Consider the following 24,519-nt stretch of genomic DNA (forward strand, 5'->3'; position numbering starts at 1 on the left):
CAATAATATAAAAAGCCTGCAGCAATAAGGTTTGTGAGACTTAATCTGATTGTTAAAGAGTAATTTTCAAGAAAGGGAAAACAATGCTCACACAGATATAAAAATGACATGTGTTGAAGATTTTACTTATTCATGAATTAATAAGAACACCAGGCACATGTTAAAACTAGTTCAAAAGAAAGTTTTGGGGAAGTCCACACATATGTGGAGTAAAGGAATGCTGAAAGGAAAATGCAGACGAAGGCAAAACTGGCTATTTTCCCACAAGACAGAGGCAAAGGTCAGTTTGTTTATCTGTCATTTCCATACAACTTACTGAACTGTAAAATAACTCCCAGATACTGAAAGACAAAAATCAGACAGCCTGAAGGGTGACCTCTACACAAGCATATGTTTCCATGGAAACACAAAATTGTTTCTATAAGACTATTTCTAAGCATCTTGTAAGTACCACTTACAAGGATTAGATGTGACTGATTAGGCATCATTTTTCCTGTATTTGCTGAGTTTTGCTCTCCAAGCATCATTAGTGACTTCTTATTTATTAACACTAGTTAACCAGTCCATTCTAAAGGAGATCAGTCCTGGGTATTCTTTGGAAGGACTGAAGCTAAAGCTGAAACTCCAGTACTTTGGCCACCTCATGCGAAGAGTTGACTCATTGGAAAAGACTCTGACGCTGAGAGGGATTGGGGGCAGGAGGAGAAGGGGACGACAGAGGATGAGATGACTGCATGGCATCACTGACTCGATGGACATGAGTTTGGGTGAACTCCGGGAGTTGGTGATGGACAGGGATGCCTGGCGTGTTGCCATTCATGGGGTCTCAGAGTCGGACATGACTGAGCAACTGAACTGAACTGGACACGATGGATTTCATATTCGAAGCTCTATGCACGTCTTGCCAAAATGTACCAACCCAGTGCTAAATTGACATAGATACTTAAAAGTAGTTTTGTTTTGGTTTGGTTTTTTAAGTGTCCTCCAGATCAACGTGCTCATGCATGCTCAGTTAGCCTGCCAGGCTCCTCTATCCAGGGGATTTTCCAGGCAAGCATACTGGAGTGGGTTGCCATTTCCTGCTCCAGGGTAACTTCCTGACCCAGAGAGCAAACATGTGCCTCCTGCATTGGCAGGCATATTCTTTATCACCTGGGAAACCTCCAGATCAGTCCCAACTAGCCAAGTTGTGTGGCAGATTCAGATTTTACAAGACAGCCTTATAATGTGAAATACACCTCTGCTCCTACCTAAGCTGAAGCTCCAATACTTTGGCCACCTTATGCGAAGAGCCAACTCGCTAGAAAAGACCCTGACGGTGGGAAGGATGGAGGGCAAGAGGAGAAGAGGGCAACAGAGGATGAGATAGTTAGATAGCATCACTGACTCAATGGATGTGAGTTTGAGCAAACCCCGGGAGAGAGTGAAGGACAGGGAAGCCTGGCGTGCTGCAGTTCATGGAATCAGAAAGAGATGGACACGACTGAGCAAATGAACAACAACCACATTCAGAATGGTTTGTATCTACTGTTTTCCCACCTGTTTTCCTAAAATAGTCTCCAAGATCCAGCCAGCCCACAGGCTTTCTCTTTGTCCTAACTTGCACCTTCCACTTCAGCCTGGCTGCAATTTTCCTTTTTCTGCCTTTTCCTCCCTGTGATTTTCCCACTTTAGGGAAAGAGCCGCCTTCTCTTTTTTTTGGAACCCCCAAAATAAAGTCTCTCACTGTTTCCACTGTTTCCCCATCTATTTCCCATGAAGTGATGAGACTGGATGCCATGATCTTTATTTTCTGAATGTTGAGCTTTAAGCCAACTTTTTCACTCTCCTCTTTCACTTTCATCAAGAGGCTTTTTAGTTCCTCTTCACTTTTTGCCATAAGGGTGGTGTTATCTGCATATCTGAGGTTATTGATATTTCTCCCGGCAATCTTGATTCCAGCTTGTGCTTCTTCCAGCCCAGCATTTCTCATGATGTACACTGCATAGAAGTTAAATAAGCAGGGTAACAATATACAACCCTGACTTACTCCTTTTCCTATTTGGAACCAGTCTGTTGTTCCATGTCCAGTTCTAACTGTTGCTTCCTGACCTGCATATAGGTTTCTCAATTCCCATCTCTTTCAGAATTTTCCAGTTTATTGTGACCCACACAGTCAAATGCTTTGGCATAGTCAATAAAGCAGAAACAGGTGTTTTTCTGTATCTCTCTTCTTTTATCGATGATCCAGCGGATGTTGGCAATATGCACTCCTAAAAATCGATTCCTTTGGCACCTTGGACTACAAACTGGTTCATTGAATCATGTATTATATTCTAGTTGATGACAACTTTGCTTTCACAAGTGTAGTAACCCGAGGTTTCTCAAAACAAAGGCTCTGAGTATTCTCTCCTCAAAATACCTGAGGGCCATAAGAGGCTGCTTATTCTTCTTCTCTCCCTGTCATTGTTGTTCACTCACAAAGTCATGTCCAACTCTGCAATTCCATCGACTGCCGCACACCAGGCTTCCCTGGCCACTATTTCCTAGAGTTTGCTCAAACTCATGTCCATTTAGTCAGTGATGCCATCCAACCATCTCATCCTCTGTCGTCCCCTTCTCCTCCTGCCCTCAATCTTTTCCAGTATCAGGGTCTTTTCTAATCAGTCAGCTCTTCACATCAGATTGACAAAGTATTGGAGCTTCAGCTTCAGCATCAGTCCCTCCAATGAACACTCAAGACTGATGTCCTTTAGGATGGACTGGTTGGATCTCCTTGCAGTCCAAGGGACTCTCAAGAGTCTTCTCCAACACCACAGTTCAAAAGCATCAATTCTTCAGCACTCAGCCCTCTTTATGGTCCAACTCTCACATCCATACACGACCACTGGGAAATCTTTGACTCTGTGGACCTTCCTGAGCATGGTGATGCCTCTGCTTTTTAATACATTGTCTAGGTTTCTCATAGCTTTTCTTCCAAGGACCAAATGTCTTTTAATTTCATGGCTGCAGTCACCATCTGCAGTGATTTTGGAGCCCCCCAAAATAAAGTTCTGTCACTGTTTCCAGAAAATGGAAAGAGTGACTTGTCTCCTTATATTGAGCCAAAGATGTTGTTATGCCCAGAGTCCGAGTCCCCAAAACTGAGAGAATAAGACATCCACAGCAATGCAAAAGCATAAAGGGGTTTATTACTAACTCGAGCCAGGGCCTAGGTTTCATCCAGCACAGTGGAATCTGACAAAGGCCCTGAGCTCTGAGTCACATATACTTTTATACAGACGGTTCTTTGTTTCTGTAACAGCATAGCTGATTGGTTAAACCATACGCGCGCGGGACTTTTAAACCTCGCATCCCTATCTGGATTGGCTTGGGTCTGGCGCAGGCGGGGGCTATGGGGATTTTTCTGATTGGTCGAGCTACACTGCCTGTGGGAGTTCCCAGAGCCTCAGCTTTTCTCAGGCCCCGCCTGCCCCTGAGTGTCTGTCCTGGCTTCCGTTTGGTCCTAACAATGTGTCCTTCTCTTTAGACTCAGTTTCATTAACTATGAAATGAGGGATTAAACTCGATTTGGTTCTCAAATTTTATCATGCATCAGAATCCCCTGGCGGGTTTATTAAACCACAGAGTGCCAGGCCCCCAAACAGACAGCCCCTGATTCAGAAGGTCCACAGTGTAGTTGAGAGGTGGTGCAGAAATCTGTGTGTCCAAAGCGAGATTCTAGGTGATGATCCTAGTACTCCTGGCCCAAAGACCACACTTTGAAAATTGCAGTGACCAGCAAACCCACTTAGCTGACCGTTCTAACCACCTACGGGGACTTCATAAAATTCAGATGTCCTGAGCTCAGATTTACTGACCGGGAATCTTCCAGGGTGGTACTAGGGAAACCACATTTCAAAAAATACTTCCCAGATGAGTCTTATGATGGACCAACTTTAGGATCCCATTGAACTAGGTAATCTGTACAGGCCATGCCAGTGTCAACCTTCCATGAGTTTATGTTTGGCAAGGAAAGCCTGGCTGGAGGAAGGCAGGTGCAACTCTCAGGATAAAATATCTCTTATAGCTCAATTAGAGATCATTCCCAGGGGGCGCTAGTGGTAAAGAACACGCCTGCCAGTGCAGGAGACATAAGAGACGTGGGTTCGATCCCTGGGTCAGGAAGACTCCCTTGGAGAAGGGAATGGCAACCCACTGCAGTATTCTTGCCTGGAAAATCCTATAGACAGAGGAGCCTTGTGGGCTACAGTCCATGGGGTCACAAAGAGTCAAACACAACTGCGCGACTCAATAGCTCAATCAAACTGGAAACATACAAGAAAAGGAATCCTGGGAGATACAGCTGAGCTAGCAAACCATCACCCCTGGCTGGTTCCCTTCTGATCCTCCCCACTGCAAAGGTGTCCTGCTAGAGATACACCAGTTTAACATTAAACAGAACCCTTCACATGCCAGTCTGAAACATCTGCAATTGAATTATTTCAAACTTCCTCAGGATTTCTCCAAAATAATGTGTAGGTATTTTTTTTTTAATATCTGAATAAGTAAAAGAAGTCACCAAAGTATTATCACCCAGGACAAATTGAGGGTCAACTCTAAACATAAATTTTTGCTTCTATCTCAAAATGTACAAACTGCTTGCAGCACCCCAAAGGGCAGTTTTTCACCTTCACCAATTTCAGTGTTAAACTCCTCTGGAAAATTGATCACAAGCTAATATTTAACTCTAAAAAGAATTTCTTTTTTAACTCTATTCTTATAGAAACTCTTACTGAACACTGGGATTTCACAGAGTTCCTTAATAAATTAGAATTGTGACTCAACAGTCACAGCTGGTTATCCTTCCAAAGTTGTTTTATTTATTATTATGAAATCAGGACCGAAATTCCAGGAACTAAGTGAACCCAAGCTGAATTAACAAACAGGGGAAAGGCAAAGTTAAACAAGACCGCTGACTCTGCTAAAGCCCTGGGATCAACACTGACCTTGAAGACAAGGTCAGGAAAAGTATTCTGTATAACTGCTCCTCTAAAGAAATTTAGGAGCAAAATCACAAAAAGTGCTGGTGTGTTTGAGAACATCTCCCAGGAATACCTGGGGGAGAGCGTCTTGCAGTTCATCTGCTCCTACTTCTGGGCCGTGTTGCTGACTCAGCTCCCCTGCCAAACCCCCCTTTGTGTGCAGCTGCAGGTAGCCAGCTGGGAAAGCATTGAGTCCTCTGTGCAGCGCAGGCTTTGCTGCTGAATGTCGGAAGGCTGGGGAGAAAGGAAAGCTGGTTTCTAGATGATACTTGAACCAGTAAGCCATCTGGTTACCCCCACAGAGAAAACCTAAATTGGTGTTTTTTTTTCTCGCTTTTTACTGTGAAAATATGCGAATATGTAGAAAAGTAGAAAGAAAAGCTCAGTAAAGTCCCATAGATTTAGATATAATTACAGGAAGTCCCCTGGGGCTTCCCAGGTGGCCCTAGTCGCCTCTCAGTGCAGGAGATGCAGGTTGGATCCCTGGATCAGGAATATCTCCTGGGGAGGACATGGCAACCCACTCCAGTATTCTTACCTGGAGAATCCCATGGACAGAGGAGCCTGGTGAGCTACACCCATAGGATCACAAAGGGTCATATACGGTAACACCTCTACAGACAAAGGATCTCCATTCCAAGAGTAAGTGAAATCTGTTCACAAGTCCAAAGTGTTAGCCTAGGTACCTGACTAACACAATCGGCTGAATAGCCCTGTACTATTAACAGAAGCTTCCAGGTGGCGCTAGTGGTAAAGAATCCACCGGCAATGCAGGAGATGTAAGAGACTTGGGTTTGATCCCTGGGTTGGGAAGATCCCCTGAGGGAGGGCATGGCAACCCACTCCTGTATTCTTGCCTGGAGAATCCCATAGACAGAGGAGCCTGGTGGGCTACAGTCCGTAGGGCTGCAAAAAGCCAGACATGACTGAAGTGACTGAGCATGCACGTAATAGGTTTATACTTTTCACACTAATAATACATAGGAAACAAATACAAAAAATAAAGAAAATGTTGTAAATCTTACCGTACTGTATCATGAAAAGTCCAGTGGTGCAGTACAACAGCTGGCACACAGGGGCTGGCATCAAGAGAACAGGCAAGAAGGGGGTACTGATTGGAGGAGGGAGAAGAGGTGAGAGATGGTAGAGCTGGAGAATTACCAGCAATAGGAGACGGAGGGCCAGCTGTGATTTCACTCAGGCCCGATCACCAGGCTACATCGCCGCTGCTTTTATGCTTGCTTCTTAACATCCTGGGCCTGAAATAAAGATACTGCACTACTGTACCCTATATAGTACTGTGCAGTAAAGTACACAAAAGCCCAACCACTTGCAGAGGATGCATGCATACGACAGCCCGAAATTCCAGGAGCTGAGTGAACCCAATGTACATCAGACACGTGAACCAGCTAACACGGTTGGGCATGTGAATGCACGTTCGCATCGTTGAAGTTTACAACTGGAAGGTTCATATGAAGGGACTTAACTGTATTGTTACTAAGTTTGCTTCTTCTTTTTTGTGTGTGTGGAAGTATGTAAGTTATAGACAGCATGACATTTCGCCCCTAAATAATTATGTGATCATCAGCCTCCAAAATGACCCATAATGCTCCGTGCTCCTGGGATTTCACATCCTTTCCCATCGTATGGGGTTGGTCCAGTAGAATACAGAAATCGTGATGCCGGTCTCGTCTGCAATTATGTTACAACAGACACATGGCTACTTCCATCTTGTCTTCACTCCCTCCCCTCCCCTCCCCATCACTTGCTCTGGGGGCAGTCAGCTGCCAGTCACTAGTAGCCCCATGGAGAGGCCCTCGTAGCAAAGAAAGCCTCACGGGCATAGACGCTCCAAACCCAGTCAAGTGTCAGATGACCGCAACACCCACCAATGTCTGGACGGGAGCTTCCTGAGAAACTCTGCATGGGAACCACTGGCTAAGCCACTCAGATACCTGAGCCTCAGAAACTGCAAGGTAATAATTTCTACTGCTTTAAGCTGCACAGTTCAGGACTAAGTTGGTAGCACAGAGAGTACCCATTTGTAGGCGGGGTCCTGTGATGGAAATTCAAAATGTGGGGGTAGCTTTGGCACCTGCCAGTGGGCTTTGGTGAGAATATTGGTGAGAGCTTGGAGCCCCTTGAAGAAGCTGCGAATAAAAGAGTCAAGGTCTTGAGACTTCCCTGTGGTCTAGTGGCTGAAGTGAAAGTGAAAGTCACTCACTTGTGTCCGACTCTTTGCAACCCCATGGACTACACAGCCCATGGAATTCTCCAGGCCAGAATACTGGAGTGGGTAGCCTTTTCCTTCTCCAGGGGACCTTCCCAACCCTGGGATCGAACCCAGGTCTCCCACATTGCAGGTGGATTCTTTACCAGCTGAGCCACAAGGTAAGGTCCAGTGGCTAAGACTCTGTGTTCCTAACACAGAAGGTCTGGGTTCAATCCCTGGTCAGGGAACTAGGTCCCACATGCCGCAACTAATTGTTCTCATGCCTCAGCTAAAGGAGCCTGCATGCCACGAGGAAGATCAAAGTTGCTGCCACTAAAACTGGGCACAGCCAAATAAATAAATACATAGTCTTGGAAATAATTTTGTTCATTTTTACTTTTGGCTGTGCTGGGTCTTTGCTGCTGCATGGGTTTTTTTCTCTGATTTCAGTGACTAGGGGCTACCCTTCGCTGAGTGCAAGGGTTTCTCATTGCAGTGGCTTCTCTTGTTTCGGAGCATGGGCTCTAGGGTGCTTGGGCCTCAGTAGTTGCAGTATATGGGCTCATTAGCTGTGGCGCCTGGGCTTAGTTGCTCCAGGGCATGTGGGATCTTCCTGGCCCAGGGATCAAACCGGTGTCTCCTGCATTGTCAGGCAGATTCTTCACCACTGAGCCACCAGGGAAGCCCTCTAAATATTTTTTTAAGGCAAGCATTTTTTAAAAGTAATTAAAAAAAAAAAAAAAGATCCAAGGCCTTTAAAGACTCAGGTGAGAGCTGGCAGGAAAGTGAGGGAAGTGTTGTCAGAAACTGGAGGAAGGAGATGCTGGTGACGCCACTGCCTGCAGTCGCGTGGGTGGAGGAAAGCGCACCCAGCGGGCTCGTGATCTAGTCAAGTAGACGTGGAGCCAGGGGTGCCTGGTTTCCACTAGTTACTCATAATAAGGTGTCGGGGGAGAGAGAAATGAACAGAAAGGCCGTTAAGCTGAAAGGAGCTCAGACTGCATAGTTTTCAGCTTGGCCAGAAGACAAGTTATACTAGAATCAAGGAATGGTTTCCAAGCAAAAGGTCAAATTCAAAGCCCTGCCAGAAAAACCGTGGTCCAGTGATAGACCGTAGACTGTGCCTATAAATCATTTTGAAAAGTTTCAGGGTGGGAGGGGGGGTTCATGTTTGGGAATGCATGTACACCTGTGGTGGATTCATGTCAATGTATGGCAAAACCAATACAGAATTGTAAAGTAAAATAAATAAAAAAAAATTAAAAAAAAAAAAAGAAAAGTTTCAGAAAGACATAAAGCCCTACCCCCAGAACACTTTTGTCAGACAAAAAGCCCTCTAACGAGATTAAAAGTGCCTCACTGCTGTGGCCTGAATGCTCCTGTCTCCCCCAGATTCCTACCTTGTAGTCCCAACCCCACAACACAATGGCATTAGGAGGTGGTGTGTTTGGAAGGTGCTTAGGTCAACTTAAAAAACGCATGTGAGAGTTTCAAGTTAAGTTTTCTCTGGGGCAAAATGAGGACTGCAGTCTGGGAGATAGCACCTCAACTAGCTCTGAGAAACTGCTCCAAAGAAGCAGGGGGGAAGGTCAGTATATGTGTGATTTAGGTGAAGACAGAAGACTCTTAAGAGTCCCTTGGACTGTGAGGAGATCCAACCAGTCCATCCTAAAGGAAATCAGTCCTAACTGTTCATTGGAAGGACTGATGCTGAAGCTGAAACTCCAATACTTTGGCCACCTGATACAAAGAGCTGACTCATTTGAAAAGACTCTGATGCTGGGAAAGATTGAAGGCCAAAGGCAAAGGGGACGACAGAGGATGAAATGGTTGGATGGCATCACCAACTCAATGGACATGAGTTTGAGTAAACTCCAGGAGTTGGTGATGGACAGGGAGGCCTGGTATGCTGTCCATGGGGTCCCAAAGAGTCGGACAAAACTGAGCAACTGAACTGAACTGAGAATACATGTGATCAAGCCTATTTACTTTTTAGAACGTTTCTACTGGTCTCATGAAGCTTCTACTAGTCATGAGAAACAGTCATCACCATGATGGATTTTAGTGCTTTTCTAGATATGAGGAGATACAAGAATTGGGCTCATAAAGTCAGCTCCTGAGAATATCTGATTATCTGAAGACCCATCCTGCTGTTTTCCGGGATCCCAGAGTGCCTCATTTCTGCTCTCGGCCCTGAACCCCTTCAGGGGTGGTTGGAGGTCAGCAGCTACATTGGTACATGACCTAATCCTTGAGGAAGTAGATGGCAAGCACCATGAAAGTGAAAGTCGCTCAGTTGTGTCCGACTCTTTGTGACCCTATGGACTATAGAGTCCATGGAATTCTCCAGGGCAGAATACTGGAGTGGGTAGTCTTTTCCTTCTCCAGGGGATCTTCTCAACCCAGGAATCGAACCAGGGTCTCCTGCATTGGAGGTGGATTCTTTGGTGGATGAGCTATGAGGGAAGTCCAGCAAGCACCATGCCCAGTGCCAATTTGTGGTTGACAGGGTGGAGCCCCCTGAATGGGATTAGCATTCTTATAAAATAGACCCCACCGAGCTCTCTAGCCCTTTTCACCATGTGAGGGCACAAGGAGATGTCTGCAACCTGGAGGAGGGCCCTCACCAGAACCCAACCAAGCTGGTACCCTGGACTCAACCCTTCCAGCCTCCAGAACTGTGCAAACAGATATCGGTTGTTCATCAATTACCCAGTCTGTGGTGTTTTGTTACAGCAGCCCCAGTGGTCTGAGACACTCACAGACCCTTGCAATCAAAGGATGGTGCTCCTTGCCACTTCCCTGGTGGTTAAGATTCTGAGCTTCTGCTGCAGGGGGCACAAGTTCAATCCCTGGTCGGGGAACTAAAATCCTGCATGTCAAACGGTGCAGCCAAAAAATTACCTAGTGCTCCCAGAAGCTTTAGCCCATTGCCCTTCAGCTGTCTTCAGAAGCCCTATCTTTGTGGAGAAGATCTCATCTCAAAGAGATCTGGGCATGTTGCCTTTGTCAATGGAGGAGATCCATGGAGATTAGCAGAGAATCCATAAAGTTTTTGTGAGAATTACATGCACAGAATCATTACCAGTTTGGACTGAAAGGGACAGAGGTAGTGCAAGAAAAAAGGAGGTCTTTGGACCCTCAAAGTTCTACTGACAAGAAGCAGGCTGAGAATATTCCCCAGTGCTAACACATGATACCTTCTTGAAAAAGGAAGGATGAGTCACAGGGAAGGACCAAGAGCCCAGAGGGCAGTCAGGAGCCTTGGAGTATGGTTTCCAAGCCCTGAGACATGATCAAGGAACTTATGACATTTGCCTGGCTTGGAATCTTCATAGACCAGGAACTGCTTCATGCTCTCATCTTCTCCCTTTTTTAAAAAAACTTTTTATTTTGTGTTGGAGCACAGTCTCTGATGGCTCAGGTGGTAAAGAATCTGACTGCGAATGCAGGAGGCCCAGGTTCAATCTCTGGATCACAAAGATCCCCTGGAGAAGAGAGTGGCTACCCACTCCAGTATTCTCGCCTGGAGAATTCCATGGACAGAGGAGCCTGGGCGCTACAGTCCAGGGGGTCACAAAGAGTCGGACACAACTAAGCAATTAACACACATACATAGCTGATTAGCCAATTAACATGTTGTGATGTTTTCAGGTGAACAGCAAAGGGACTCAGCTGTATGTATACCAGAGCCTTGTAGTGTGGTTCCCAAACCATGAGACATAAATTAAGGAGTTTAACAACAGTTGCTTGGCCTGGAACCCGATTGGGCCAGCAACTGCTCCATGCTCTCATCTTCTCCCTTTTTGAGCAGGATTGTCTAGAATGGTTATTCTGTGTCTGTCCCACTGAATGTTCAGTAGGGCAGGGTGTATAAACTGAATATCTGTGGCCCATTAAAGTTCATTATGAAAAAAAATAAAAAATAAAAAAATAAAGTTCATTATGAAGCCCTAACTCCCAATGTGATGGCATTTGGAGGTGGAGATTTTGGAGGTAATTAGGTTTAGATGAGACCACATGGGTGGGATTCTCGTGATAAGATTGTAAAGAGACCAGAGTACTAGTTCTGTCTCTCTCTCTCTCTTCCATGTGAGGATATAGTAAAAAGGCTATTAAAAAAAAAAAAAAAAACAGCTCCAAGCCAGGAGGAGAGTCCTCACCAGATCTTAACCGCACTGGTACCCTGATCTTGGACTTCCAGCTTCCAGAAATGTGAGACATAAATGTCTGTTGTTTAAGGCCCCCAATCTATGGGATTTTGCTACAGTAGACTGAGCTGACTAATACACAAGGGGTTGGGGTGGAGCAGATAACTTACCAAGAAGAACTGGAATGGAGCAATTGGATTTAAGGAACTGTGATAACACCCGGACCTGATGTGCACTGTGAGATTGCGGACACTCAGCAGATGCTATCGCAGGGTGAGATTTCTGGGGACTCTGGGAGGAGCTAACTGTATTCTGCACGTGGGAAGGATACAAATCTTTGGTAGACCATGGTGGTCTGCAAGTTGGCACACGGAGATCCCGCCTGCTTGGGATTCCTATCCTGTCCAGCCCTTCCCCTCACAATGGTTAGTCTGACCAACAGCACACGGCAGAAGTGATAGTACATCGCTTCTGATATTAACTGAATTTTGTGGCTTATCTCTTTCACCGTCAGATCGCTTGCCCTGGGAGAAGCCAGCAGCCCTCTGAAGAGGCCCATGTGGTGAAGCACCAAGGCTGCTGGCCAAAGTCAGCAAGGAATGGAGGCTTCCTTCCAACAGAGTAAACAAGATGCCTGGGCCATCTTGGATGCAGATCCTCTGGCCCCATCCAGTTTCAGATGACCGCGGTCTGGCCAGCATCTGGATGATAACCTAGAAACCCTGAGCCAGAGCCACTCGGCTAAGCCACTCCCAGATTCCTGACTCTCACACTAAAATTTTTAAAGTCATTATGTGTATTAACCATTTGTATTAAGATGTTTTGATTTTGGGGGCTCCAAAATCACTGCAGATGGTGACTGCAGTCATGAAATTAAAAGATGCTTGCTTCTTGGAAGGAAAACTATGACCAACCTAGACAGCATATTAAAAAGCAGAAACATTACTTTGCCAACAAAGGTCTGTCTAGTCAAAGCTATAGTTTTTCCATGTATGGATGTGAGAGTTGAACTATAAAGAAAGCTGAGCGCCAAAGAATTGATGCTTTTGAACTGTGGCATTGGAGGAGACTCTTGAGAGTCCCTTGGAATGCAAGGAGATCCAACAAGTCCATCCTAAAGGACATCAGTCCTGGGTGTTCATTGGAAGGACTGATGCTGAAGCTGAAACTCCAATCCTTTGGCCACCTGATGCAAAGAGCTGACTTGTTGGAAAAGACCCTGATGCTAGGAAAGATAGAGGGCAGGAGGAGAAGGGGACGAGATGGTTGGATGGCATCACTGACTCAGTGGACATGAGTTTGAGCAAACTCCAGGAGTTGATGATGGACAGGGAAGCATGGCATGCTGCAGTCCATGGGGGTCCCAAAGAGTCGGACACGACTGAGTGACTGAACGGAACTGAACTGATCTCTGGGGCCTGGAAAGACTGCCCCTCCCAGGGCTAGCCAATTACCGGGGATAGAACTCGGCTTTCACAGGCATGTGTGAAAAGATGCTCAATATCATTAATCATCAGGGAAATGCAAATCAAAACCACAATGAGATATCACCTCACAGCTGTCAGAACCACTATCATCAAAAAGACCACAAATAACGGATGTTGGCTAAGATGTGGAGAAAAGGGAACCCTCATATGCTGTTGACGGGAATGCTAATTGGTGCTGCCACTGTGGAATATAGTATGGAGGTTTCTCAAAAAATCAAAAATAGAGTTACCATATGCCCAGCAATTCCACTCCTAGATATAGATACCCAAAAGAGAAAAACACTAATTTGAAAAGATACATGCACCCCAATGTTCATAGACTGCTATTCACAATTGCCAAGACATGGAAGCACCTTAACTGACGATCAGCAGATGAATGGATAAAGATGTGCTGCATATACAATGAAATGTGACTCAGCCATAAATTTTGCTATTTCCAGCAACATGGATGGCTTTGGAGGGCACTGTGGGAAGTAAAATAAATCGGACAGAGAAAGACAAATACTATATGATATTACTTATATGTGGAATCTAAAAAAGTACAACAAGCTAATAAAGGGAATCAGACTCACAGATAGAGAGAACAGACTGATGGTAACCAGCAGAGAGGGGAGGAGGGGCAATGTAGGAATGGAGGACGGGAGATTCCAGCCATTGGGTATAAGATAGGAAGCCCCATAAAGTGTTAGTCGCTCAATTGGGTCCTACTCTTTGCAACCAAATGGGCTGTAGCCCACCAGGCTCCTCTGTCCATGGGATTCTCCAGGCAAGAATACTGGAGTGGGTAGCCATTCCCTTCTCCAGGAGATCTTCTTGACCCAGGGATCAAAGCCGGGTCTCCTGCATTGCAGGGAGATTCTTTACCATCTGAACCACCGGGGAAGCCCTTAAGATAGGCTACAAGGACCGTTTGTACAACACAAGGAATATAGTCAGTATTTTGTGATAATGTAAATGAAGCTTAACCTCAGTTCAGTTCAGTTCAGTCGCTCAGTCGTGTCCAGCTCTTTGCAACCCCATGGACTGCAGCACGCCAGGCTTCCCTGTCCTTCACTCTCTCCTGGAGTTTGCCTAAACTCATGTCTATTGAGTCGGTGATGCCATCCAACCATCTAATCCTCTGTCGTCCCCTTCTCCTCCTGCCTTCAATTTTTCTCAGCATCAGGGTCTTTTCCAATTCATTGGCTCTTCGTATCAGGTGGCCAAAGTATTGGAGCTTCATCTTCAGCATCAGTCCTTCCAATAAATAGTCAGGAGTGATCTCCTTTAGGACTGACTGGTTGGATCTCCTTGCAGTCCAAGGGGCTCTCAAGAGTCTTCTCCAACACCACAGTTCAAAAGCATCAAATCTTTGGCACTCAGCCTTCTTTATGGTCCAACTCTCACATCCATACATGACTACTGGAAAAGCCATTAATCATTTAGTAATTTCCTTTACTAAATATCTTGTAACATGTGGTACAACTAAGAGTAAACCAGGTGGGCTATGGTCCATAGGGTCGCAAAGAGTTGGGCACGACTGAAGCAACTTAGCAGCAGCAGCATTATATAGACTTGATCTTTACCTTGAGTTGTCATAATCTGTGGGGACATAGTAAGTCATAAAGATGTCGCTCAGTTCAGTTCAGTTCAGTCGCTCAGTCGTGTCCGACTCTTTGTGACCCCATGAATCGCAGCACGCCAGGCCTCCCTGTCCATCACCAACTCCCAGAGTTCACTCAGATTCACGTCCATCAAGTCAGTGATGCCATCCAACCATCTCGCCTTCTGTCATCCCCTTCTCCTCCTGCCCCCAATCCCTCCCAGCATCAAAGTCTTTTCCAATGAGTCAGCTCTTCGCATGAGGTGGCCAAAGTACTGGAGTTTCAGCTTTAGCATCAATCCTTCTAAAGAAATCCCAGGGCTGATCTCCTTCAGAATGGACTGGTTGGATCTCCTTGCAGTCCAAGGGACTCTCAAGACTCTTCTCCAACACCACAGTTCAAAAGAATCAATTCTTCGGCGCTCAGCCTTCTTCACAGTCCAACTCCCACATCCATACATGACTACTGGAAAAACCATAGCCTTGACTAGACGGACCTGAGTCGGCAAAGTAATGTCTCTGCTTTTGAATATGCTATCTAGGTTGGTTATAACTTTTCTTCCAAGGAGTAAGCGTCTTTTAATTTCATGGCTACAGTCACCATCTGCAGTGATTTTGGAGCCCCCAAAAATAAGGTCTGACACTGTTTCCACTGTTTCCCCATCTATTTCCCATGAAGTGATGGGACCGAATGCCATGATCTTCATTTTCTGAATGTTGAGCTTTAAGCCAACCTTTTCACTCTCCTCTTTCACTTTCATCAAGAGGCTTTTTAGTTCCTCTTCACGTTCTGCCATAAGGGTGGTGTCATCTGCATAGTTGAGGTTAGTGATATTTCTCCCAGCAATCTTGATTCCAGCTTGTGTTTCTTCCAGTCCAGCCTTTCTCATGATGTACTCTGCATAGAAATTAAATAAGCAGGGTGACAATATACAACCTTGATGTACTCCTTTTCCTATTTGGAACCAGTCTGTTGTTTCATGTCAAGTTCTAACTGTTGCTTCCTGACCTGCATATAGGTTTCTCAAGAGGCAGGTCAGGTGGTCTGGTATTCCCATCTCTTTCAGAATTTTCCACAGTTTATTGTGATCCACACAGTCAAAGGCTTTGGCATAGTCTATAAAGAAGAAATAGATATTTTTCCAGAACCCTCTTGCTTTTTTGATGATCCAGCGGATGTTGGCAATTTGATCTCTGGTTCCTCTGCCTTTTCTAAAACCAGCTTGAACATCTGGAAGTTCACGGTTCACGTATTGCTGAAGCCTGGCTTGGAGAATTTTGAGCATTACTTTACCAGCGTGTGAGATGAGTGCAATTGTGTGGTAGTTTGAGCATTCTTTGGCATTGCCTTTCTTTGGGATTGGAATGAAACTGACCTTTTCCAGTCCTGTGGCCACTGCTGAGTTTTCCAAATTTCCTGGCATATTGAGTGCAGCACTTTCACAGCATCATCTTTCAGGATTTGAAATAGCTCAAATGGAATTCCATCACCTCCTCTAGCTTTGTTCATAGTGATGCTTTCTAAGGCCCACTTGACTTCACATTCCAGGATGTCTGGCTCTAGGTGAATGATCACACCGTCGTGATTATCTGGGTCGTGAAGATCTTTTTTGTACAGTTCTTCTGTGTATTCTTGCCACTTCTTAATATTTTCTGCTTCTGTAGGTCCATATCATTTCTGTGCTTTATTAAGCCCATCTTTGCATGAAATGTTCCCTTGGTATCTCTAATTTTCTTGAAGAGATCTCTAGTCTTTCCCATTCTGTTGTTTTCCTCTATTTCTTTGCACTGATCACTGAGGAAGGCTTTCTTATCTCTCCTTGCTATTCTTTGGAACTCTGCATTCAGATGATATAAGCATCTTTCCTTTTCTCCTTTTTTTTGCTTCTCTTCTTTTCATAGCTATTTGTAAGGCCTCCTCAGATAGCCATTTTGCTTTTTTGCATTTCTTTTTCTTGGGTATGGTCTTGATCCCTGTCTCCTGTACAATGTCATGAACCTCCATCCATAGTTCATCAGGCACTCTGTCTATCAGATTTAGTCCCTTAAATCTATTTCTCACTTCCACTGTATAATCATTAGGGATTTGATTTAGGTCATACCTGAATGGTCTAGCGGTTTTCCCTACTTTCTTTAATTTAATTCTAAATTTGGCAATAAGGAGTTCATGATCTGAGCCACAGTCGCTAATGGGTGCTTGAGTTGTTTTACAGAAATTGGACAGCTTTCCAAACTTGAATCAGTTAAGACTGGTTGGGACCACTAACCCTCCAATTGAGCCTTTGAGTCAAAAGCATGAACATTTAAGGTCAGAGAGCCAAGAATTCCACCCTTTGATCAGGCTAACACTGACGTTTCCTGAACATGCATCCCATAAAGAAGTACGTTGTAACTCACACATACATGTACAGTTATGCCTGCGTAGAAAGAACACCAATTACATCACCTTTTTCTTGCCTCCCGTCATCACTCCCCACACCTCAGGCCAGCCTCCTTCTTTTTCCCATAAAATCTCCAGCCCCTCGCCTTTGTGGGGAGCAGATTCAAGACTTGTTTTCCCCTCTCCTCGCTTGACTGCCTCTTGAACAAACCCTTTCTCTGCTGCAAATCCCTGCATCTCAGCATTTGGCATGTTATGCATCCATCTGGCCAGTGAACCAGGTATTGGGAGATGCATTTTAATTTAAATTCCTGCAAGTCTAAGGTCATAGTGTCAGGGTGAAGGGGCAGTGTCTACCAGCGCGGTGTCGATGTGGAAAGAGGGCAGAAAGGGACAGCCCAGTGCTGCTCATTCAAAGTCAGGTGCCAGGAGGGCAGGTTCCAAATCCTTCAAATTGGAAGCCAGCAAAGCACTGACCAGGCCATCATGGAACCCATTTACCAATTTCCTTTTCTTTCTCCCTGACTATTCCCTGGTGGCTCAGATGGTAAGAGACTTTACCTGCAATGCAGAAGACCCAGATTTGATCCCTGGGTTGGGAAGAACCCCTGAAGAAGGAAATAGCAAACTACTCCAACAGTCTTGCCTGGGAAATCCCATGGACGGAGGGGCCTGGCGGGCTACAGCCTGTGGGATCTCAAAGAGTCGGACATGACTGAGCCACTAACACTTTCACTTTCACTACAACCATAATAGCTCTTGGTCTGAATAATAAATCTTAATTTTTAAAAGTGGATAAATATTGTATTTTGGCATTCAAACCGGAAGGCACAGACCTTGAATGACTCTGCTTGCTAGCTTTCTTTCTTTCTTTCAAAGGTGAAAACGCTACTTTACCTTATAGGAAAGCATGGAAATGTTTTTAGGATTGAGGTCTATTTTTCTAGAAAAGGACTGCATTCTGACACCATTTAGGGTCCTAGGTGTATTTGCTCTCTCTTGTGTGTAACAAACATCCCTAAAATTTAATGGCTTAAAGCAACAAGACATTGTTTGTCAAGTTTCTGCCGGCCTCCCTGGGGTTAGACTGCTGGTGGAGGTGCTGAGGCTGGAGTCAAAGGTGGCCTCAGATCCCAGGACCTTGTTTGGGCTGCGGGATGGGCTTCTCCCTCCACATGGTCTCTGGCTGTACCACAACACTGAACATGAAATTTATCATACCTCTGAAGGCCTAGCTCCGACATTGCACAAAGTCACTTCTGCTGTATTCTGTTGGCCAGAGTAAACCAGAGTCAAAGGGGTGGAGAAAGAGGTCTCCTCTCTTGATTTAGGGAAGAGCAGCAACATCATACTGCAAAGGAGGGAGGCCTCAGGACCCCATTTTTGGGCCCATGAGCATCACACTGCACCACGCTGTTGGAAGTAACGTTTAAAGCTCATGTAAACATGAATTAAATTAGCTCTCAGCTCTGAAACTGTAACCTGGATGAAATCAGACTAAAGATCTATTTTGGATCAGAAGCTTGCATTCAGTCCAGCTTTGATGCAGTTAATCCTTATTTAAAACTATCAGAAACCACTCATAGAAGAGCCAGAGAAATCTGACCCTGCAATTTTTATGGAGCGTTTAACCATCAACTGAGAGAAAAGTAATGCGAATCCATCAGCTATTTTTAAATGTACTATTATTATCTAATTGTATGTCAACTCCCTTAGGTTTCCTGATGTCTAAACATTTCACAATGTTGTAGAATAATGATGAGATCCCATTCCCAAGAGGATGTGAGCAAAGCTGAACATAAAAGTGAACTGGGACTGTGATGCTGGAAGGTCCCTGGAGCTGCAGGTGCAGAGAAGGCTGGAATAATCTTTGTGCCCACCGCTCAGACTTGGCACCTCATCACTGCGGGCTGCCAAATCTTGTCACACGCTGGCACTGAGGAGGAACACTTGGGTGAGGACCAGGGCTATACCGACATCCGACCACCTCTACAGTCTGGGCTTCCCAGGTGGCGCTGGTGGTAAAGGATCTGCCTGCAATGCAGGAGATGTAAGAGATGCAGGTTCGATCCCTGGGTCGGGAAGATCCCCGGGAGAAGGGAATGTCAACCCACTCCAGTGTTCTTGCCTGGAGAATCCCATGGATAGAGGAGCCTGGCTGACTACAGTCCATGGGGTTGCAAAGAATCGGACACGACTGAAGCAACCTAGCACGAATTAGTGCTTTGGAATTAGTTTGGGCTAATTCCAAAAATTCCCTGGGAAGAAAGCACCATGCAAAAACATCGAAGTTGGGAACTGTCCCCACACCTGCCCCGTTACTCACCCTCACCAAGTTCATCATGCTCCCCTCCTCCACTGCAAAGCCTTTGCACTAGCAGTCCTTTCTGACCTTGAAGTTGACCCCCAAGTGTAGGTAATGAAGCATACCTCGAACCTTAGCAAGAGCTTCGGCATCCTGGGAAGTGCTTTGCTTTGCTCCTCTGTCCTTCAGCCCAGGTTTTCTGCCTTCATCCATCCTTAGGGAATTTTTTTTTCTCTGTTCCCTTGAGTCAGGGGTTCTTTCTGCAGCCCCCAACCTGTACCTGAACCCTAGTGCTGGAGAAGAAATGACAGCGCCCTGGGAACAGCTGCTGCAGAGATACTGGGCAGCTGGACTTCTGAGTGCTTGCAGATGAACAGGCAAGCAGAGATGAGAGGCGCAGAAACAGATGAATGCAGAAAGAAGGAAGAAAAAGCATGCTTCTGGAGACAAGTGTTTTCTTTTCACATTTCTGCTGATCCAAAGGTGACCCTTAAATAGTTGTCCAGTAGGAGCCTGGAGGGGTTTTGCAAATGTGAGGCTGGGCGTGGGTTCGGGGTGTTTGTGCCACAGAAGGGGTGCCCCATGTAATGGGCACTCCCACCCCCTCGACGCTGATGGATAGTGAAGAATTTGTCCCAGACCAGAAGAATCTGAGTTTTCATCCGAAGCTATTTTCTTATTGTAGCTCAACTGGAAGACACAAACATGTGCGCATGCGCTCAGTCGTGTCCAACTCCATGCACCCCAAGGACTGTAGCCCACCAGGTTCCTTTGAAGTGGAATTTTCCAGGCAAGAATACTGGAGTGGGTTGCCATCTCCTCCTCCAGGGATCCTCCCAAACCAGGGATTGAACCCGCCTCTCTTGTGTCTCCTGCACTGGCAGGCAGGTTCTTTGCCACTAGCACCACCTGGCCTGTATGTGCCCTGGGCGCTGCCAATGTTCAGCTGTTCTCTCTCCCTGGGAAATAAACGACTAACCCTTTATGGCTTCAGGTGTCTCTCAGCTGTGTTGGTCCCCGTCTGCCTCTTGGTCCCTTTCCCCACCCTCCCTCCCTCTCAGGTCTTTGCCCCCGTGTTTTCCTGTCCTCTCTCCTAATGGCAACCCCCCTGCCCTCTTCTCCTCCCAAGGCTGGGGTCCAGGTCATGGGCTGACCACCCTGTCCAGCTCCACGTCCTGGGATGGCTCCCAAGATTCAAGTTCAAACTCCCTAGTGTGGTATACGACTCAGGTCTCAGTCTGCCCCCCGGGACTGTCTCCCTGTCCCCACCCCCTGGCCCGTCTCCCGCACTCCGGTCCTCCTTTTCTCACGGCCAAGTGCATCAAGCACTCTTCCACGGCTGGGCTTTCATCCATGCTGAGCCCCCGTCCTGCTGCAAAGTCTCCTGGAGGTGGAGGCAAATATTATTTCAGCTTTCAGCTTGCTTTCCCCATGCCCTCGCCAGAACCCCCCTCTCCAACAAGCCACTGCTGAGCATTCCTGTGGATTTCTGCCCTCTGTGTGTAAAAGGGTGACAGCTGAAAGTTGGAGTGTCTGCCTCCCTCCCCAACGCAGGGAGGAGGATGCCAACACTGGACAGGGTCCTCCCTGACCTGGGTTTTATTCCTCTCAGGATAGTGAGCTATTCCTCTTGTAGATCCCCGTAGAGTAGGCTTTTTGTATAGGAGGCTCTCTGTCAACACCTGGGAGGTCATTTATTCTGTGCTGTTGCAGGTCTATTCATCTGCTTTTTGACCTTGCCCCACCTCCTTCTTCCCCAGATATCTAGAATTAGGTCTTTGATGGTTACTTGAAATGTCAGAGTTACCATACAGCCCAGCAGTTCCACTCCCAGGAATATAGCCAAGAGAACGGAAAACACATGTCCACACAAAAATGTGTACATAAATGTTTATAACAGCATCATTCACAATATCTGAAAAGTGGAAATTATCCAAATGTGTATCAACTAATGAATGGAGAAAAATTAAGGTTCTGTATCCATACAGTGGAATATTCTGTGTGCGTTAGTCATTCAGTCGTGTCTGGCTTTTTGCAGCCCCATGGACTGTAGCTCACCAGGCTCCTCTGTCCATGGGTTTCTCCAGGCGAGAAGACTGGAGTGGGTTGCCACTCCCTTCCCCAGGGGAGCTTCCTGACCCAGGATCGAACACTGATCTCCTGCATTGTAGGCACATTCTTTACCTTCTGAGTCTCCAGGAAAGATTGCCGGGGTCCAGCCCCGGTGGATCCAGGGAATATGAAGGGGGGACGGAGTCGGCGTCTGAGGAATTAATTGCTTAATTAAAGATATGGAGGGAGATTAGAAAGAAATAGTGTAGTAGGAAAATTAGTGGAGAAAAGCGGCTGATATTCCTTGGTTTACACGGAAAGCTAATAAAGTCTCAAGACAAGAAACTTGCGCCGTCTATGTTAGGCCACAGGCGCCCGCTTGAATAGTGGAGAGTGCCCTGCCTTGGGCTCCCTCTCACGTGGGTCTTAGAAGCCCAGGCAAATAAGTAGACACGGAGAGCCTCCGCATTCGAAGGGATCAGCCTGAAAAGGAGAGGGAGGGATAGGGAGAAAGAGAGAGAGAGTCGACACAGGGCCAAGCTTGTGCAAAAACCCCCATAACTTTATTTTTAAAAGGTGTTTATATACCCTAAGTTTTACATAATGGAAGATACAGAGTCCTGTAGGGGCAGCAGTCCTGACCCTTTCTGTATATCTTTTTGTATACAAAAGGTCTCAGGTGATTTACATTATCTTCTTGCCAAGAGGCCTGTTAACACTTTATGGCTCTCTTCCTTAATGAATGTTAATCTCATTTCCCCTGAAGTGTTTTTCTTTAATCTGCATCACCCTCAAAGCACTAAAGTTACATCCCTATAGAACAAAGGTGCAGTGGGTTATAACAAAGAAGGTACTTAATTCAAAGATCTATGTTGCTATTTGTTTTTTTTTATATATACCAACTATATCAACAAATAAAAGATATGAAAATATGACAGCAGGTATTGGCTCAACAAATGAAACCCTTAATCAGTCCTATTCTAATGATTTTGATTCCTCGGGAAGCCCCTACATTCCTAGGATGTTTTGAGCTTACTGTGCCTCTCACGGTAGGGAGGCCGCAAACAATCACATTCGCAGCTGTAAGAGTCCTGTAGGCAGGCTAGAAAGCCATCAGAGGGGTTTTGGGATTGAAACACTTTTATTATGCCCAGGAGATTTATTATCTAAAAGCTCTAAATTAACTTTTTCCAGAAAAAAGGTGGAGGGGGGGGGCAGCTCCATGTTAATGTCAGAAAAGAAGGCAAAAAGCACAATGCAGCAAGGCAGGCAGACTCTGGTTTGGGGGCAGATGCACGAGCAGATTCAGCGAGGCTCCCTTAAGGTCGGACTCACCTTTGCCTGTCGGACCCCTTAACCTCATGACCTTTGCCACTTTGCCACGGGAGGGACTCCTCGTGCTGGCTCCCGGCAAAAGATTATTTGCTGATAGGAACGAAGTGCTGTTCCATGCTACAGCATCAATGGACCTTGATAACATTGTGCTCAAGGACAGAAGGCAGCCACGAAAGATCACGTGTTATGTGATCTCCTTTAAGTAAAAGGTCAGGAGGAGAAGGGGAAGACAGAGGGTGAGATGGTTGGATGGCATCACCAACTCAATGGAGATGAGTTCGAGCAAACTCCGGGAGATGGTGAAGGACAGGGAAGCCTGGCGTACAGCAGTCCATGGGGTCGCAGAGAGTCAGACACAACTGAGAGACTGAACAACAAGTCAAATCTATAGACACAAAAGTAGACTAGAGGTTGCCAGGGGCTAGGGGGGGATGAAGGAATGGGAAGCCACTGTTAATGGGTATAGATTTCTTTTCATGGGAAGGAAAATCCTATAAAATTGATGGTGATGGTGAGGGCACAACTCTGTGAAGGAATAAACCACTGAAGCGGACACTTGGGTGGATGAATGGCATGGTTATGTGAGTTATGTCTCAGGAAAGGGATTAAACATAATTGTCCTCTGAGCACTGAAGATGGGTATTCTGGTCCTTGGAGGGATGTGCATGGTCCAACAGTTCTAAGTGCAAGAAAATCGTCTTAGAAACAGCCTCCTGCTGTTGGTCACCTTTTCTGCAAGGCTCCCTTTTCCCTTTTCTCTCTTCCCCCACATGGGCTGAGGTAGGGTGGGGTTGGGGGCGGCAGAGGATGGTTGAGGAGCCTCTAGCCGCGCCCCCTGGGGGGCAGGATGCCGGGTACAGGGGGGCCCTCCCCCTCTGCCAAGCCCTAAGGGCTGCGGTCCGTGGCCAAGGGGGACAGCGACACTAACGAAGGCATTTGACCCCAGGCGCAATCCCAGCTGTCCCTGGAGACCCCTGGAACCAGCCGTAACCGGACGCCCATTCCAGAAAGGGCTTCTCGAGGGTGCAGGTGGCGGCGGCAACCCCTGGATTGGGTCCATGCGGGGTGGGTGGCTGCGGGAGGAGAAAGGAGACCCGCGGGCGCCTTGGGGCCGAGAGGGGTGGTGTCCTCGGGTGGGTGCGATGCCCCCAGGAGGGGGGAGGGAAAGGGGCGCAGAGTCAGCGGAACCCTCCCGACTCTCCCAGCCCGACCGGCTCAAATCAAAGGGGCGGTTGAGGGGCGGGAGGTTCACGGAAAGAAAATGTTTGTTTGAGGGAGAAAAGCAAACAGCAGCGTCCAGAGCACTACGGATTGGGGGTCGCGGAGAAAGAAGAAGCGAGGCGGACGGGAGCTAGAGTTGGGGAGGGTGCTGTTGGCGGCCCCGGAATCACGTGGGACCCCAGCCGGGCGGGTGGGCCCAGGAGGGCCAACGGAGGGGCTGCATAGGAAGACAGCAGTGTAGACGACTGTAGACGCAGCGCACGGGTACAGGTTAAACTCCACCACAGTGTGCCGGCAACCCAGCCACTCAGGTAGAACCCAGCCCCAGGCGCCGCACAGGGTCCTGAGTTTGCCTCGGAAATGCTCGCCAGCCACGAATCTGAGACAGGAGAAGAGGGAGCCACTTGTGAGCTGCGGATTGAAAGGAGAGCCTCTCCAGGTCTGGGGTCATTCAGCCCCGCAGTGACCCTGGGGCTTTGCCTCTGAGGCCAGCTTGGGCCCCCTTGTCACAAGTTGTCACAAGTTGCTGTCTCTGCTGCCCTCCAAGTGGCTGGATGCTTCAGGAGCTGGTAGCAGATTCATCAAGACTTGAGGGAGGAGCAAGCGGGCGGCTGCCTCTTTGGTCTTTCTTTCTTATAGCTTTTTTATCACCACAATAATTTGTGTTCATTATTTATTAATAACAATACACAAAATATACAGAATAGAACAGTGAGCCTCCAAAGATGCCCACCAACAACCTGTACATTTGCTAAAGGTCCCGCCAACCCTACCCCACCCCAACCCCTCCG

The sequence above is a fragment of the Oryx dammah genome, unplaced genomic scaffold, assembly GCF_014754425.2.
Source record: "Oryx dammah isolate SB20612 unplaced genomic scaffold, SCBI_Odam_1.1 HiC_scaffold_20, whole genome shotgun sequence".
Classification (NCBI taxonomy): Eukaryota; Metazoa; Chordata; class Mammalia; order Artiodactyla; family Bovidae; genus Oryx; species Oryx dammah.